Source organism: Oryctolagus cuniculus, chromosome 4, assembly GCF_964237555.1.
Source record: "Oryctolagus cuniculus chromosome 4, mOryCun1.1, whole genome shotgun sequence".
Classification (NCBI taxonomy): domain Eukaryota; kingdom Metazoa; phylum Chordata; class Mammalia; order Lagomorpha; family Leporidae; genus Oryctolagus; species Oryctolagus cuniculus.
In genome coordinates, this window is record NC_091435.1 from 73,614,460 (window position 1) to 73,633,233 (window position 18,774).

Here is an 18,774-nt window from a genome sequence, read left to right on the forward strand (position 1 = left end):
TAATGCACCAAAAACACAACAAATAACTAAAAAGAGCAATGGCTTTGAATACACATTTCCTCAAAGATACACATGTATCCTGTGATCTTATGAAAAGATTCTCAGCTGTTCTCCAGGAAATTGCAAATTGGGACCAGACTGAAATACCACCTTAAACCTATTAGAATGGTTAACATCAAGAAAAAAAATGACAAAATAACACGTGCTGGTGATGAATTAGTGAAGTCAGAACACTGATATAACTTAGTGAGAATGTAAGATGGTGCAGCTGCTGTGCACAAAACAGTTGGAAGATACCTCAAAAAATTAAAATTCAATTACCATAATATTTAGCAATACTACATTTTGGCATATATCCACAACAAATAAAGGGAGGATCATGTTGGATGCAGAATTATTAAAAGGAGCTAAGACACAGGAGAAACTTAAATGTCTCTCAACAAGACAAACAGATGAAGAAATGCAATATAAATACAGAATACACAAATATATAGGAATGAAAACAGACATCTTGTGATTTGATGGTTGTTTTTAATCCTTATGTATCTCTTGTGAAACCATGCTCTATCTACTTTTACTCGTTGCATATAATGGTTAGTGGTGCATTAAGCCTGTGATTATACAGTGGACTGAAATTATGTTTTTGCAAATGCTGAAGAAAAAAAAAGGAAGTTAGGGGATTAATGGAGGGAGAAGAGGGGAGGGAAGTATGGATATCTTAGAATTGTACCGATGACAGACAAGAAATCTGTCCTCTTTATATTAATAGAAATTTCAAAAGTGAAAAACAAATCTATGATACAATGATGATAAAAAAGAAATGCAGGTGCCAGTGCTGTGGTGTAGTAGGTTAAGCATCCGTTTACAGCACCAGAGTCCCACATTGGTGCCGGTTTGAGATCCCACTGCTCCTCTTCCAATCCAGCTACCTGCTGATGGCCTGGGAAAGCAGTAGAAGATGCCCCAAGTCCTTGGGCCCCTGCACCCATGTGGGAGACCCAGAAGAAGCTCCTGGCTCCTAGCCAATCCATTTGAGGAATGAACCAACATATGGAAGATTTCTCTCTCTGTAACTATGCCACTCAAGTAAATAAATAAATCTTTTTTTTTTTTTAAAGTACAATGTATGCCTACAATGGAATATTCTTCCACCTCAATAAAAGAAAAAAATTAGTATATTTGTAACATATATGTAATTTGAAGACATTATAGACAAAACCAAATAAGTCAGTCACAAAACAAATGTTACATAATTAAATTTATATTAGGTATCTAAAGTAGTCAAATTCATAGAAACACAAAGTAGAATGTGGTTTCCAGATGCTGGAGAAATAGAGAAACAGAGAATTATTGTTCAATGTGTACAGTTTCGGTTTTGCCAGATAACAAAACTTACAGAGACCTTTTACACAATAATGTATATATGGTTAACACTGCCCTATGCTTAAAATGGTTAAGCTGGTAAATTATATGTATGAGTTTTAACACAATAAGAAGTATTATAGGTAGGAGATATCAGCATAGTGATTATGAATACAGGCTTTAGACTCTGCCAAGACTTGGATTAAATCTGGCTTCAGACTCCTATGAGCCAGAAGTCTACTTAGCCTCTTAGCCAGGCTTCCTATAGTAGTCTGACAGTATCGTTAGAACAGGAAGATGTAGTAGCACTGAATGATTGGGGATGAAGAGTAGTCCTTCCTGATATCACTGGGATAAGTGGGTATTTGAAAACCAGGGATGTTATCATTATTGCTGAACCCAGATTATGGGATGAGCGTCCGAACTTCCCATCAGGGAGAACACCCAAAGTGCTAGTCATTTCTCTACCCGTGGTCCTGAACTACCTTAGTCATATACTATCTTAACTGATCCATAAACATCACAAAACCCAATCATTCTTAAAGATCATCACTTGTTTTAGAAACAAATGTAAATCCTACTTTGGTTCTTATATTTTATGTTTTGAAGTCTTTCCTGAGGGCAAAACCAAATCCAATATATTAAATTTAGGACAGTGAAACAGCAAAAAATGTTACCCAGGAACCAATAAATGCTGGTACTAGTATGTATGTCCATGAATTGAGCTACTCACAATATATTATCTTTCTTAACAAGAAATATACCGTGTTCTGAAAAATCAGCAGTCAAATTAGAGTTTTTAGTGGTATTTTTCGAAGCAAGAATGCTAACAATAAATCTCTAAAAGAAAACCAGCTTGTCTGATAAAGCAAACATAAGGGTACACAAAGAGTCTTTGCTGCTCCCTTACAAAATCTCTCAGTTGGTACTCCCAAAGGAAATAAAATCTGCCTTATTTCTTTGCCCACCTGCAGTGAACTTTAAAGTTGGTCTATATGTATTGAAGAACCTGAAGTTCATTTCCCTCTGGGATAGATTCAGCATATGGTCTGCTACTAAGGCAAACATTTATTTAAGCTGTAAATTTAAAAGGAATTCTTCCATTTTATTTCTAGTTTTGTTCCCTTTGATCCTGAAAGTAATTAACTTCCAGTGGCAGCTAATTATAAGTGAAGAAAAATCAGAGTCTATATGGTTGTTTGTTTGGTGCAGGCTTGGCAAAGTGTTTTTTAATTGGAAAGTCTTTTTTCTGTATGCATTTCAATCCATTTTGCACTGTGTTTATTATCCAGGATTCATATTATAACCATGACCTTTCATCTAATGACAGAATCTCACACAGAGAAAAAATAATTATTTTAACAAAGAGACACTAGTGCTATAAAAGAAAAAAATGAGAGAGGCTGGAAGGGAGCAGAGTGTGACACAAGAGCCACAGCTGAATTCATTTATGATCTTCAGTATTACAATTCCATGAAAACCCCTTGTACCAAAAGACATTTACCCCTATATTTGCATCGGTAAATCTTGCTTTTCAAATATATTTCTGATATAAGTCAGTTCCCAAAAAATAATACTGGAAGGCAGAGAGCCATAGATGAAAATAATTGAGGTCAGAGGTGCTACCTACTGTTCCATGTTAATACTAATCATCTGGAGTATGGAAGAATCTGAAAGTTAATGAGGTATCAGGTAAATGACCCTTACCACACTTCCCATGTCCATGAAAGAACTCGCTGATTCTTTTTGTCATCAACTCTTCTTAAAGGAAAATGGATATCTTTTAAAAATATTTATTATCCATTTCAAATAAATACATCGGAATGAATTTAAAAAAATATATCTGAACACAATGAGGGTACTATTTATGAAAAGGCTTCTAAGTTGTGTGCCCTAACCACTCCTTAGCCACCCCAAAGTAATCAGCAACACAGGAAAGCAAGCCTTCGCCTGTTAACCAGAGGCAGATCTTGATCTGACTGCTCTTCAGTTACTCTAATATGTGCCATGAAAATATTCTAAAATAGTATTGATTTTACTCGCTTAATTTTGTAGGAAACTATACTGTAAAAAATCCTCTAATAGTCACTATTAGCTTTACAATTTAATTAAATGGAAGTATTTTCTAGTCTCCCTTGGAATTTCAAAGATACTTCTTCAAAGGTACTGAGAACACTCTACCTGCATTTAAGGAGTAAAGTACAGATCATTAAGTAGAAACATGATAAAGAGACACAAAGTTTTACACATATTACAAATGACTAAAACGTCACATGAAGAGGTAAAGATCATGTTATAGAAGTCCTCATGTGGATGACTGTGTTATGGAATGTAAGTGATCAGCCACTTTGTGGGTGTGGCCAGTTGGTGCCGGAAAGTAAGGGAGTGTGTCCAAATCTGCAAACAACATTCCACACCGGTGGGAATCCAAACCAAAGCAAACATCTTCACTGGTCATCACTAACATTCACATGCTGAAGCTTACCCATAATTTCACTTTCAGAAATCATACAAAACCATTGCATAGTCATTCTTTTTACAAATCTCTTAAGCAAGCTTTTGTTCTGAGGATGTCTTCAGCATTATCTCATTTTCAGTCCTTTTCCATATTTAAACTTCCTTAACCATTTTGAGAAGTCAGTCCTAGACATCACGGAATGGTGTTCTGAGACCTACGCAGCTACACATAGTTAGAGAAAGCCCCAGTGAGGAACATTCCCACTCTTATATCCCGGAGCCCTGAATTGGCAAGAAACTCAGATCAGACCACATCCATCCTTCCCACTGGAGCTAAAAGGTATTTTATAGAAAAGCATCATTTTTGTTCCCACAAAGGGACTCTGAGAGTAGCTTCACCATTTAATTTTTTAGGCACCCATTATGTATGAACTTTCAGCCTCTAACTCAATTTCCAATACTTAATTTCATGTGTTTGGCGAATTACATATTCTATGCTTAAGCATACAGAGTACCCGTTCTCTGGAATGTGATAACTTCTCCATGTGTTATTTACCAGTATCAGCAAATTTCATAACATTTAAACATGCTCTTCCTCTTTATGGATCAAATAGTTCTGTTTTATTTATTTTTTAACCATTTACTTATGTGAGTGGTGGATTTACAGAGACAGGGAGAGACACACAGAGAGAGAGATCATCTGGCTTACTCCACAGATGACCACAATGCCAAGCTCTGGGCCAGGGTGAAGCCAGGAGCTAGGAGCTTCATCTAGATCTCCCATGAGGGTGTCAGGAACTCAAGTGCTTGAACTGTCCTCTGTTGCTTTCACAGACACATTAGCAGGAATCTGGCTCAGAAGTGGAGCAGCTGAGACATAAACCAGTGCTCATATGGGATGCCAGTGTCACCAGCAGTGGCTAACCCTGCTGTGCCACAATACTGCCAGTGCTGAGTTTTAAAGTATGTACTTGTATGAATATTCCTCTAATCCATTAATAAATATAATTCCCTTCTATTATGTTTCTTGCTCAGGAAGTTTTCAATTTACCATCTCCATAGCTTTGGAATTTCTAGAATGTCATGTAGTTGAAATCATACCACCTTTTGATATTAGCTTTTTACAAATAATTTATATATTTTGTAGCAATGTATTTCATTTGCTATTCAGCTCTCCAAATGTTTACAACAGCCAGTGCTGAGCCAGACCAAAGCCAACAGCCTGGAACTCCATCTGGGTCTCCCATATGAGTGACAGGAGTCTAAACAGTTGAATTATCACTTGTTGCCTTCCAGGGTGCACATTAGCAGGAAGTTGACTTGGAAGTAGTGAAGTTGGGACTTAACTTGAGACTCAGGTGTCCCAAGAAGTGACCTAACTGCTGTGCCAAATACCTTCTTTTCCTTAGCAATTTGTATTTAACATGTATCCATGTTTTGTAGCTTGATAGTTCATTTCTTTTAATTACCAAGTTGTATTGTATGGGTATACTACAGTTTAGTTCTATCAGCTTTTATCTTTTTTATTTTGATGCATTGGAATATTTTTGGTTTTGTCTACAAAAACATTTAGTGTTAAAATATATCTTTTTGAAAAACTGATCCCTTTATCGTTACTAATACTCCTCTTTCTCTCTGATAATTTCCCTTGTTCTGAAGCCTGATTTGTCTCAAGCTAACAGAGCTCTTCCTTTTCCTTCAATTAGTTCTAGTATGTTATCTTTCCTTGTCCCTTTACATTTAATCTCTGAGACTTTTTTTAAAAATGAGTTTCTGTAGACAAAATATACTTGGTTTGTTTATGCACCCACCCTGAAATCAGTGAGGTGGTCAATATAGACCATTCAGATTTAAAGAGATTATTCACATATGTGGATTAAAATCCGTCATACTTTTAATTGTGCTTTGTTCATTGCCAGAGACTTTTACTCCTCTCCCATATCTGATAATAATTCCAATTATATTCCTTAAAGAAAACTTTAAGTGGTTTCCCTAGAATATACAATTTACATTTTAAAAGTCTAATTCTAGGGGCTGGCATTGTTGTGTAGCAGGTTGAGTAACCACCTGCAACACTGGCTTGCCATATAGTTTAAGAACCTACTACCAGCCCAAGTGCTTGGGTTTCTGCATCTGCATGAGAGACCAAGATACAGCTCACAGTTCCTGGATTCAGCCAGGTGCAACTTAGCCGTGCAGCTCTCTGTCTCTGTCTCTCATTTCTCTGTAACCTTTTCAAATTAAAAAAAAAAAAAAAAAAAAAAAAAAAAAAAAAAAAAACAACTTTGAAAATCTCATTCTACTTTTAAACAACACTATTCTTCTTGGATTTCCAAATCGTTCCTCTCTTCTTTTGAGACATTACTGCCATACATTTCACTTATAATCACCCAATCCTTGTACTATTGGGAGTTTAAAGAGTTATCTTCTAGATAAGTTAAAATAAGAAAATGATTTAATTTTATCCTCATTTATTCTTTCTATTAATATTCTTCCTTTCTCTATACAGATCCATCTTTCTGACCTGTATAATTTTCCTTCTTCCTGTAAAAAATCTTTAACATTCTTTGTAAAGAAGACCTGCTGGCAGTGAATTCTCTCAGGTTTTATTTAAATGGCTACTTTCACTGCATACCTAGGCTGATATTTTGCACTCATCATTTAAAATATTTCCCTCCATGATTTTGTTTGCATGGTATCTGATCAGAAATCTACTATAATTCTTATCTTTGTTCTGCACTATCTGTAGAAGTGGTTTCATTTTTGTTTGATTCTTCTCAATATTTTGTCTTTAATTTTCTTCAGTTTGGATCTGACATGACTCAGCATAGTTCTGGCAGAGTTTGTTCACCTGGAATTCTCTGGGCTACCTAGACCCATGGTTTGGTGTCTATGATGAATTTCTGAAACTTCTTGTCTTTATTACTCAATATTTTTACTACAAAGTTCATTTTTCTTTATCCTTTTGTTTTTTTTTTAATTTTTTAGTCTGATTTTTAAATAGTTTCTAACAGATTCAAAGTGATTTTCAGATACACTTTAAAGAACATGATAATCCCTTCTTCCTTCCCTCCTTTAGGTATTCTAATCACATGTACCTTTTGATATTATCTCATATACCAAGTCTTCTACAGTAGCTTATTTGCTTGTTTACTTGCTTTCTATATCTCTGTTTGCAAAGTTTTTTTTTTTTACTTATGTTGAAGCTCACACATTCATTCATCAGCCATGCCAAGTCTACTGGTATATCAAAAGCATTCTTCATTTCCTTTCCCATGTATTGAATTTCTAGGGTTTCCTTTTCAAACTTTCTTAGTTTCAGTCCCTCTGCTTACATAAGTCATTTGTTCTTCAATGTTGACCACTTTCTCCATTCAGTTATTTTAATCTCCTTCTGTGATTATTACAACACACGGGTCATAGGTGAGTCTGGTTCTGATTATTGCTTTGTCTCTTTAGGATCTCTCCCCCTACCACTACCACCTTAGTTCACCTTGGCTTTTGTATGCTTTTAATTTTTCTTCCACAGTCATGGTTAAAGTTGCACAAACTGTATTGGGTAATAGGATTCAAAAAGTAAGTTTCTACTGTAAAGGTTTAAGTGAATTTGGCTAGGAGCTGAGATTTGATTCATGTTTGCTACGCTGATAACTAATGGAACTTCAAATTTCTCCGATAATCTTGTTTTTGTTGGCCCTTTTGATTCTTGCCCTTTCAATCTGAGCTTTCCCAGAATAAAGCCTGTACTTTGAATCTGTGTTCTACTGAAACTCACTGTCATCATCCTGGAGCCCTGGTAGTAAGGTGTGCGTAGCCTCCAGATTAAAGCTCCCTTTTGACAGGACTGTGCGTCTGTTCTATGATTTGCACAAGTGCTTCTTCTTGGATACTTTTCTCTCAGTCCTTACTTAACATTTAGAAGGGGCTGGACTGAGAGAAACGAACTCACTTCAGATGTCTAGAGCAAGGCTCTGGTAAGCCCCTCCCCCTACGACTTGAATACTTACTATAAACAAGGGTTGAGTTTATTTTATGAGGATAACTTCCCTATGCCCACCTCACCAGAGCCACAGCGGATCTTTCTGACTGTGAGACTCTGGTGGGTTTGCTGGTGGTAAAGGGCATGAAAGTGCAAGTGTTTTCTAAGATGACAGCTCCCTGGAGTTTCTCCCTCAGGTAATGGTCTACACCTGGCTTGTTCAACTGATCAAAGTTAGGGCTCCACTGGTGATTCCTCCAAGTAAACAGATCTTAGAGTGACTGTGTTCTGCTCACTCCACAGTTGAGAGTGGAAAACTGTCCTATTATTTCAGCTTTCCTATGAGGCCATGAAATGTCACTGATTTTTCAGTTTGCCCAGCTTTCTGGTTTGGAAGTGAAGCTGTGGATTTTTAAATAGCCAATTTGATCATACATTTCTGTATCAGCGGCACTGAAAGGCTACTGGATAAGATCATGTTGAATTCTGATCTGTCTCAGGAAATTTTATTACTTTCTAAGGCACAATATAAACACTGAGGCATTCCTACTAACTCCTATAAATGGGTCTAGAAGCTGAGTGTGTGACAAATGTTCTCATGAGGGGTATGGTCCATGATCAATACATGCTTTAGAAGGAGGAAACATGCATCTAAAATAGGCTTTTAGGCCTCTGATATGTCTTAGCTGCTTTTAGCTTTATAAACTGTCTTATAGCTATTATATGTCACTATATTCTCCCTATATCTTTGGTCTTTTTCAGAAGGGACTTGCTGAACCTTTATAGTCTGAATATGCTATAATTTTTATGACAAGAAAAACACATATACAAAAGTGTTTTTCAATTATTTAAACTTTCACATTTTCTCATAATTCATATTGGCTTTATCCATGAAAATGTCTTTCAGAAATGGCATTCACTTAGTCAATATTCAAGAACAAAAAGCACCTATTGTGTGTAAAACCTGGTGCTTTGAGGAAAGATTGATAGTTTTCAACAGGATTTTTATTGCTGATATATTTTAAGAAATGACAGATCATAAAACTTGTTGTTTTTATTCTACAGAGTTATCTTTATTTTCCAAAAAATATTTTATGTGTCACCTTAAACTGAAAAACAGTAAGGAGTAAATCAGTTTTAGTCTTATTAACTTAGCATTTAGAATATTGCTTTTAGTATAATTGTTAAAGCATTAAATAAAAATTGAATAATCAAGATCTAGAGAAGCAAATGGTCTTAGAGAATGTCCTTGACTATTTAGGTTTTTTTTTTTTTTTTTTTTTTTTTTTTTTTTTTTTTTGACAGGCAGAGTGGACAGTGAGAGAGAGAGAGACAGAGAGAGAAAGGTCTTCCTTTGCCGCTGGTTCACCCTCCAATGGCCGCCGCTGCAGCCGGCGCACCGCGCTGATCCTGGCAGGAGCCAGGAGCCAGGTGCTTTTCCTGGTCTCCCCTGGGGTGCAGGGCCCAAGCACCTGGGCCATCCTCCACTGCACTCCCTGGCCATAGCAGAGAGCTGGCCTGGAAGAGGGGCAACCGGGACAGAATCCGGCGCCCCAACCGGGACTAGAACCCGGTGTGCCGGCGCCGCAAGGTGGAGGATTAGCCTATTGAGCCACGGCGCCGGCTCTACTATTTAGGGTTTTCACTGAACTGTGCAGCAGCTTGGCTTCATCTAGGATAATGATTTTCAGAGATGATATAAAAATAACCAATTTCACTCAGCTAGACTGAGAATCTAGAAATCACTGCCATCTACAAAGGCAAATACAATTCTTCAGGAATTTTCTCACAGCTTAGTTCCTTAAATAGTGGTAGATGGGGCCGCCACTGTGGTGTAGCAGGTTAAAGCCCTGGTCTGAAGCGTCAGCATCCCATATGGGTGCCGGTTCTAGTCCCGGCTGCTCCTCTTCTGATCCAGCTCTCTGCTATGGCCTGGGAAAGCAGTGGAAGATGGCCAAGTCCTTGGGCCCCTGCACCCATGTGGGAGACCCAGAAGAAGCTCCTGGCTCCTGGCTCCAGCCATGTAGGGAGTGAACCAGTGGATGGAAGACTTCTCTCTCTGTTACTGTCTTTTATATAAATAAAAAAAAAAATCTTTAAATAGTTGGCATTCTAAATAAGCAACAATCTATTTTTCCCTCATGCAACCTTGAATACTTTGAGATTAAACCTGAGGATTCTGATCATTGGCTTCAAGACATTTATCCTGCCTCGGTGGGCAGTAGTAGCATTCTGTAAATTCCATGGATTCTAAAAAGATGTAAAATAATAAACGTCTTCTTGAATTTGGAGTAATGATTTCCATTAACATATAGTTCCTAGATGCAAATTGTTACCACAAATAAGCAATGGGAAGTTGCAGGGGTAGTTCATGGGTTAATTACTACTCTGGATACAAAAGGGAGCTATTCTCTTTTCTTTAAAAAAGATTTATCTACTTATTTGAAAGTTATATAGAGTTGGGGTGGAGGAGAGAGAGAAGGAAAAGGAGAGAGATCTTCCATCTCCTGGTTCACTCTCCAGGTGTCTCTATGACCAGGCCTGGGCCATGCCGAAGCCAGGAGCTTCATCCTGGTGGCAGGGGACCAAGCACTTGGGGCATGTTGCGATGCCTTCCCCAGGCTATTAGCAGGGAGCTGGATTGTAGGTAGAACAGCTGAGACACCAACTGGCACCCATTCTGGATGCTGGTATTGCAGGTGGCAGCTTTAGGTGCTGTGCCACAACACTGGTCCCAGAAGTTATTCTCTTAAGTTAGCTTTTATATGTGAGCTAAACGACCTTCATGTGCTCTATCTCCTTGAACAAAGCCCTTGTATTTAAACATTTTATATTTAAAATAAGAATGACATCAAAATACAAAGTCTGAGCTCTCTCCTATAATTAGACTCAGTGAATACAATAAACATATAGAGATGAGCAGAAGAGAGAAGTAAAAATGATTATAAAATTAAGCTTTTCTCTAGCACGTCTAGTTACAGGTCTGCTGTTCAAATATCCTGGGTGCAGTATGAGAAATACTAGCTATTTCCATAGTTCCATCACAACACCTACTGGAAAAGTCGATTTATCCTGTTTCATAATCACACTGGTGGCAAAGTTTGATAGCATAGTATTGACTAAATTTATTACACCACTCCAAGGAGAGGGAAGGCAATTCTTCTAAAAAAGGCACATGCGTGCGCACACACACACACACACGAAGATGAGGTAGATATTTATTAATTTATTTCTTGGCTTCTCAGCATCTATTCACTCTAACTCAAGAACTAACAGTTTAAGGAATCATCTCTTAATTTTTGTTCAGGGTTTGGATGAGCTCTGCCTACTGCTTGATATCAGAAATAAAGTACATAATTTAGACTTAAGTCAATGAGTTAACTGCTTCATTCATAGACAGAATTTCATGAGACAATCAGAACCAATGAAATGTAATGAGTTTGTAGTTTGGGCAGCAATTACAGTGAGTGACCCTAATGTTATTTTCTCCATGGGATTTGAGAATGAGTCTATAGAAGCCAACACAGGTGAGAGGTTGAGACAGTGTAACCAACTCCTCATTAGGCTTTCTGAACATCTGCCTAATTTTATGCCAGAAACCAGGTATAACCCAAGATTTTTTAGTTATATAACTCCCATACTCCTTTTTGGCTTAAACCAGTTTGCATTAACTTTTCCATTACTTGCAGCAGAAATATGCCTAAATGGTACTGTAAGAAACAAGTCCATACATAAGGGATGATGTGATGAAGGGTAAAGGCAGAAAATTCTATAAGAAATTGAGACCTGAATAATAGAGCATACATTCCAATTAATGATCTTTCTACTCAAAGACACTTCTACAGACTTTCATGTAGAGAAGTATACACATTGTTTAGTGATTTCTCTTTAAATTGTTGGAAGCTGCTATTACAAAGTACACAAATTGATGACATAATTACACATATTTCATAAAGATCATGACCTAGCACCTAAATATCAAAGTTTTTTTAAAGATCATTCTAACTAAAAGATTGAGAATCAAGAGCCCTCTCATTCTTTTTCTCATAGCTTCAACAAAATATTTTTTCGCATACTTATTTTGTTTTGATGCCATCAAACGAATGCTCAACTTGATAAGAAATCTTTTGCAGTGGTCTCCCAAAACAGCACAAAGTATGATTCTAGTGCAAGTGTAATTACGTACAACACAGCAGTGAAACCAAAGACACAAAATAAAATAGCTGACAACCCTAAGAAGTTGTAATTTCAGCTTATTATACACACTATCCTCTTAAGGAAGACGAATCAAAATTCCTTTCAACTTGCGTCATCAGTGAATATGGACTGCAATATCCAAAGTTAAATCTGTGCTTCTTTTAATGGACCATGAAGCTAATTCCAGCAGATGGGGACTGCTGGCTCAATATCCTTCCTTCTGAAGCACTCAACAAAAGAAACAGGTTTTCTGAATTTCTGCTTCTTACTTTTCCTTTCACTTCTCATATTCCACTTGACAGCTTTGGCATGAAATGTTTTAAGAAAAGATTTTATTATTTAATATCACTAATACTTAGCTGAAGGGTTCTTAAACATGATGCTCAAAAATGTAAGCTACCTTAATTCCAAACCTATCAGACACCATCTGCAATACTGACCATGCCACAGTTCAATGTCAGTGAGAACCTGAGCAGCCTCTCTCTAATAGTCTCATCAGTAGACTCTCAATTTTCTAGAATGTCTTAAAACAATGGCACTCTGAAAACCCAAAGTAGCAAGTGTACATCAATGTATCAAACAGACATTGCTACCTCACTCATGACAGAGTGGTTTCTTAGTGTTAATGAATAAAAGCTGAGAAATTGCATGACACAAATGCAGCTTAAAACACATGACCGTGGAAAATGAAGCCATCGTAGAAGATAGACTTACCTTTTCGCTAAAGGACATTCTGGGAAGATTTAGAAAGAGGCAGGACTTACCTAGGAGAAATAAATAGAAAAAGAAGAGATTAAAACAATAAATAACAAAGGCTAACAGTGATGACATATTTTTAATACATTGAGATGACAAAGGTGAGCCTAGAACTACATAGGATGAAATTCAGTAAAGGAGAGAGAAGGAAAATAAATTTGTGATGGTTGTTATTGCCTTGCCAATGCAAGGAGAAAATGTACAGTAACTGGGTGTTTATTTTATGTAATTTGTATAACAAAGACCTCCCTATTAGCATAATTCCCAGTGAACTTGAAAATGGAATCTTTCCACCGCTTCTCAGAGGAAGGTGTACAGTCATTTCCCACATGACAATGCTTTGGCCAACAATATACCCCTTGTATGACAGAAATCCTGTGATATTACAATGGAGCTGAACAATTCCTATCACCCAGTATTTTTACTGTAACTTTTCTATGGTTACATATACAAAACCTTACTCCAATCTGTTAGAATTACCTACAGTATTCAGTTCAGTTTTTCAGGTTTGTAACTGAGGAGCAACAGGCTTATAAAACAACCTAAGTGCATCGGAGGCTGTGCCATGTGAGTCAGTACACTCTGTGATAGTCACACAGTGACAAAACCGCCTAATGATGCATTTCTCAGAATGTGTCTCTGTCATTAAGTGAAGCATCACTGCAATTCACAATGATAAATGCAGAAACTAAATATCTTCACAGACTTCAGGAATACAAACCTAGACAGACACTAGATCCTTACAGAGTTTTTTTAGGTTTCAATGAGCTGTGCTGTTTATGGCTACTGAAAAGTCTCATCAGGATTCAGAACAGTTGTACTTTTTGATTTTTGGTGATATTTTAAATAGTTTTTGTCCTATTGATTTTTATGTGTGACACAAAAAAGGCTAACAAGACATGGAGATTGTAACATGAGTAGTTTTACTTTAATGTTACCACTTACTCCCTGAGAAATCCAAAATACAAGCTTCATGTGTTCCATAAATATTAAAAATACGTTGGACAGTCATTAGTCATAAATATTATTAAATGTTTTTAAAACTCAGTCAAAATGCAGATGGCAGTGCAAGAAATAAATTCCCTGTAACCATGGAGTGGTCCTTCCCAAAGTTCTTGTTTTGTCTATAAATCAAATATCTCTATTCTCTTACAACTGAAATAGGTACACAAGTTTATACCTCCCAACATAACAGGATACACTCTCCATCCAAACTGGATAAAGGGTGTAAAATAGTGAAGTTTCATCTCTAAAGATAAAGTGTTATACATGGTCAGCTTATAGAATTTTTACTACTAAAACACAGGTAGAATTCCCTAAATTACACATTTGTTGCTCACTTTGTCCTAAATTTTACAGGGAGATTGAGGTCAGGCTACCATACCTTTATATTTTATGTTTACACTACATTTTTATGTTCTCTTCCATTTCTTCCTTCTAATGGGATTTATCCTAAATTCCCTTTTCAACTTGACAGGGAAGTAAGAGAAGAAGCAGAAATGCAGATGGAAAAATTACAGGCTACTGTTTTCCTTGTTTCTCTAAACTGGCCTAATATTCCAGGCACTGAGGGGGGGATATACTGGTGCTGACCTCTTGTTTCATTTTACATCACCAGAGCAACTGCCACAGAAACTCATGCTGGCACCTCTCTTCCCATAAAGAATCTATTCTCTTGACCTAGAGTTGAGTGATTCATACAATAAAGAATAAATCCCCAAATATATTTTTTAATCCCAGTAAAAATATGCATTAACAATAATTGAGGCTCAGGGGATGTCAAAATATGTTGTGCACATGAATGTATAGCAGAACTAGGATAGTGTTTAAGATTTTGGATGTCTACCAACAAACACACACACCTGGATACAGAGTCTTTGAGTGTTTTAAATATTAATTTTCAATGCTGTTTCCAACAGTATTTCTGGATGCTTTTTTAAGCCACCATGTTTTTTATCAGGTAATACATATCTTAACAAATATACTTGTTTAGATCAGAGTAGGTCTTCTGACTTTTTCTATAGTCAATCTTTAGAGCTAACCTTCAGTCAACTTTGCCACATCCAAGGGAGCAACTACAGAAATCTGAGTAGTTTTATAAAATATTGTGTATGTGGTAACAGGTACCATTACTCCAGGTAGTGACCAGGAGGTGTGTTACACCACATCTAGTCCCATAATTATCTCCCTATGAGACTGTTAGCCAATGACACTTTTTTTTCCTAACTAAAATACTGAAAATCCATTGTATTACTGACAACACCATGTAGTTTTTCTGTTGGTTAGCAAGTGCTTCACCCGCTGGGAAATGGCTGGATCGCAAGCAGAAGCCTGACTCAGAGCCATGGGTAGCTATTCCCCACATAGTTCATACTAAAAATATTATTTGATTTGCCTGTATGTCGGTATAAGTCTGATTCATAAAAGCAAAGTTTATTTGAATGTTATCTCACCCTTGAAATATATCTATAGATAGATAATAGGCATATAGGCATACACACATGTTTTGCTACATATTTATTTTGAGGGATGGGGATAAGGATCATTGTGCTCATTTACTACTATTTTAAAAGCACTTTATCTGAAATTTATTTCTATACATTCAGGTAGTTTATTTCACCTGAGGCCAGTAGGGGAAGGTTTATTTTCAAGCCTGTAAGAAAACATTTGGTAATAATTATTGAAGAGTGGATAATACATTTTGCAGATAATCACATGATGGAAATTTTATTTCATTGGCTACTACTATCTTGAATATTTTACATTTTAGTGCTGAAAATCCACTATTTTGGTACATCACAGTTTACAACGTACCTATCAACACAAATGACCAACTATTTAATAGTGGGAACTTTAATTGCTCATTAATTCCCTCATTAATTGACACAAGCCAAAGCTAATGTTACTTAAAAGAATAGTATCAGTCTTCGGGGTCTATTTGGACTTGCCCTGGAGAATTAATTAGGCAGAGAACATGAGTTACGGGATTCCTCCACTTCCTCAGGCACTACCCAGGCTCCTGCCTGCCACTCTGTTTCTCATGCAGTACACAGGGGCAGAGAGAGCCATCTAAGTAGTCCACAGAGTGCACCACTTCAGGGCCATCACACCTCTTGTCACCCCAGTAACTGTTCCTTGCCATCTACTTGGTGAAGTGAAATCTCTGATCTGTGGCTATCTAGGCCTGCCTCCATCTAAGTTTACGGCCCTTTAATCGCATGCATCTTGCTTGTGTCTGAGCTGGGTCCTCCACTCCACACAAGTTAATTTGCGCACTTTCAACACCAACCCTTTCCTGAAACCAAGGCTTTATGTAAATAGCTCCCTTTCTCTTCCTTTTCCTTCAGATATTCTGTTTCCCTTTGACTCACTTTTTTTTTTTTTTTTTTTTTTTTTGACAGGCAGAGTGGACAGTCAGAGAGAGAGACAGAGAGAAAGGTCTTCCTTTTGCTGTTGGTTCACCCTCCAATGGCCGCCACGCTGTGGCCTGCGCACCGCGCTGATCCGATGGCAGGAGCCAGGTGCTTCTCCTGGTCTCCCATGGGGTGCAGGGCCCAAGGACTTGGGCCATCCTCCACTGCACTCCCTGGCCACAGCAGAGAGCTGGCCTGGAAGAGGGGCAACCGGGACAGAATCCAGCGCCCCGACCAGGACTAGAACCCGGTGTGCCGGCGCCGCAGGCAGAGGATTAGCCTAGTGATCCGCAGCCCCGGGCCTTGACTCACTTCTTTTTTTTTTTTTTTTCATTTTTTTTTTATCTTTTATTTAATGAATATAAATTTCCAAAGTACGACTCATGGGTTACAATGGCTTCCCCCCGCCATACCGTCCCTCTCACCCACAACCCTCCCCTTTCCCACTCCCTCTCCCCTTCCATTCACATCAAGATTCATTTTCGATTATCTTAATATACAGAAGACCTTGACTCACTTCTAACTCTACTCTTAGTGTCTTTCTCTAAAGATATCTGGCTACCCTCAGACTGCAACACACCAGCTACCCAGCTCCCACCACTCCCAAGACTTCAGTCTCATTTCTTGTTTCTTCCTGTCACATCCTCTCCTTTGATCCAGGTTCACAGAACTCCCACAGCTCTCAAAATATATCCTGTTCTTTGACGTCCCTGTATTTTTGTTTACACTCATTCTAAAACTCAAAATGAAGCTCTCTGATTTCCCAAGTTTAATTTTTTCCAATGAATAACTTTATTACAGTGTAAGAAGTAAGTCAGAATATTTGAGCCACTTATAAAAGCTGATTAAGAACAGCCAGGACATAAACCAGTGCCCATATGGGATGCTGGCACTGAAGGCTATGGCTTTAAACCACTACGCCATAGCGCCAGCCCCACAGACTCACTCTTGTGTTAGGTATAAAACAATATTTTCCAAGATTTTCAATCTACAAGTCAAAATGTGTAATACTACATTCTGCAAATGTTCCACAGAACTACATATTCTCAAAGTGTTATCAGGTGTTTTCAGGAAAAAACAGAACTTCTTGGTAGGTTTTAGCCAAATAGTATCTTATTTAGCTCTCTTCACATATTAGAAGTCCCAATAATCTAATAGCTTATTATAGGTTCTATGTGGTTTTGCAATAAAAAGTGAAGATTCCAAATTCTATTTCCCAAGTTTCTGCAGTCATGGTGTCTTTTAATACCTGACAACCCCCTGGGAAATCATGCTAAAATAGAAAAAAAAGACACTGAATTTTAACTTAGAAAGTCAGAGTGATGATAGTAGTATTACTAATTGACATATCAACTAGTTAAAATATGACAAATTCTCTTGTATGTGATTTACATGTAGCAACACATCTAATTTCACATAAGGTAATTAAAGTAATATCGGGGCCAGTGTTGTGGCACAGTGGATAAAGCTGCTACCTGTAACTCTGGCATCCTATATGGGTGTCAGACTGAGATCCTGCTCCTCCAGTTCCAATCCAGCTCCCTGTTAATGGTCTGGAAAAACAGCAGAAGATGGCCCCTGCCACCCATGTGGAAGACCTGAATGGAACGCCTGCTTCAGTCTGGCCCAGCCCCAGCCCTTGAGGTCATCTGGGGAGAGAACCAGCAGATGGAGTATATCTCTGTGTGTGTGTGTGTGTGTGTGTGTGTGTGTGTGTCTCCTTCTCTCTGTGTAATTCTTTCAAAGAAATAAATAAGTGTTAAAAATAAAATAATGTTATTACTTCTACTCTACAGAGACAGAAACCAAGATTCAGAGAAATTAAGGTACTTGCTCAAACATACATAGTAGAGCTAGGATTTAATTGTCGGCATTTAGGTTCCAGAATCTAAGATTTTAATTTGTTTGTACCAATCTGCTTCTGTTACCTACTAGTCATCTGAGGCAATTGTCATGGCTTGGATACTAGTTGGGAGACTGAATGTGCCCACAAAGTCTCCAGGGCGGTACTGCTGGGCACTGGGGGAGAGTTTTGAAGGTGGGGTCTACTAGGAGTTGCTTAGGTCATCTGGCATGCCCTTGACAGATAGTCCTTGCAAGAGGGTTGCCCCAGAAGACTGAAATTGGACCCAACCTCCTCTTCCGCCTCTTGACTCACCAAGGGATCCTTCTAGGCACATGCTCTGCCACTGCCTCCCTCACCAGAGGCAAAGCCAATGGGGCCATTCTGTCTTGGACTTGAATCTCCCAAATTGTGAGCTATACAAGCAGTTCCTCTTTATAAAGTTTGTCGCTTTAGGTATTCCACTATAATAACAAAAAATCTGACTAATGCAGCAAGTTATTTTTACGTCTTTTGGTTAAATTCTGTAGTCATCAAACAAATTAATGTTATCTATGTGGCTATCATAAAGAACTAGTATTTAAAGAGCCTACTGCAGTGTCTGCAATGCAGTTAGTACATAAAGCAACTATTTATTCAATCACATACAGCTATTGCTTACCTATTGTTATTCAGAGAATCAGGCCTAAAGATAGGTTGAACTACTTCATTGGGAATTTTTTACTCTCTTTGTCTGGATTCTTAGAGTCATTAATTAAGTTTGGATT

At 37.7% G+C, this 18,774-nt stretch overlaps 1 long non-coding RNA gene across 1 annotated transcript in view; it reads right to left on the bottom strand.

The window, feature by feature from the left end:
• The window catches only part of LOC138849286 (uncharacterized), a 391,413-nt gene that overhangs the window by 62,585 nt on the left and 310,054 nt on the right, over positions 1–18,774 (bottom strand). The window contains exon 2 of the long non-coding RNA XR_011387896.1: positions 12,710–12,759. This is a non-coding gene — a long non-coding RNA (uncharacterized lncRNA). The remainder of the gene's footprint in view (positions 1–12,709; positions 12,760–18,774) is intronic.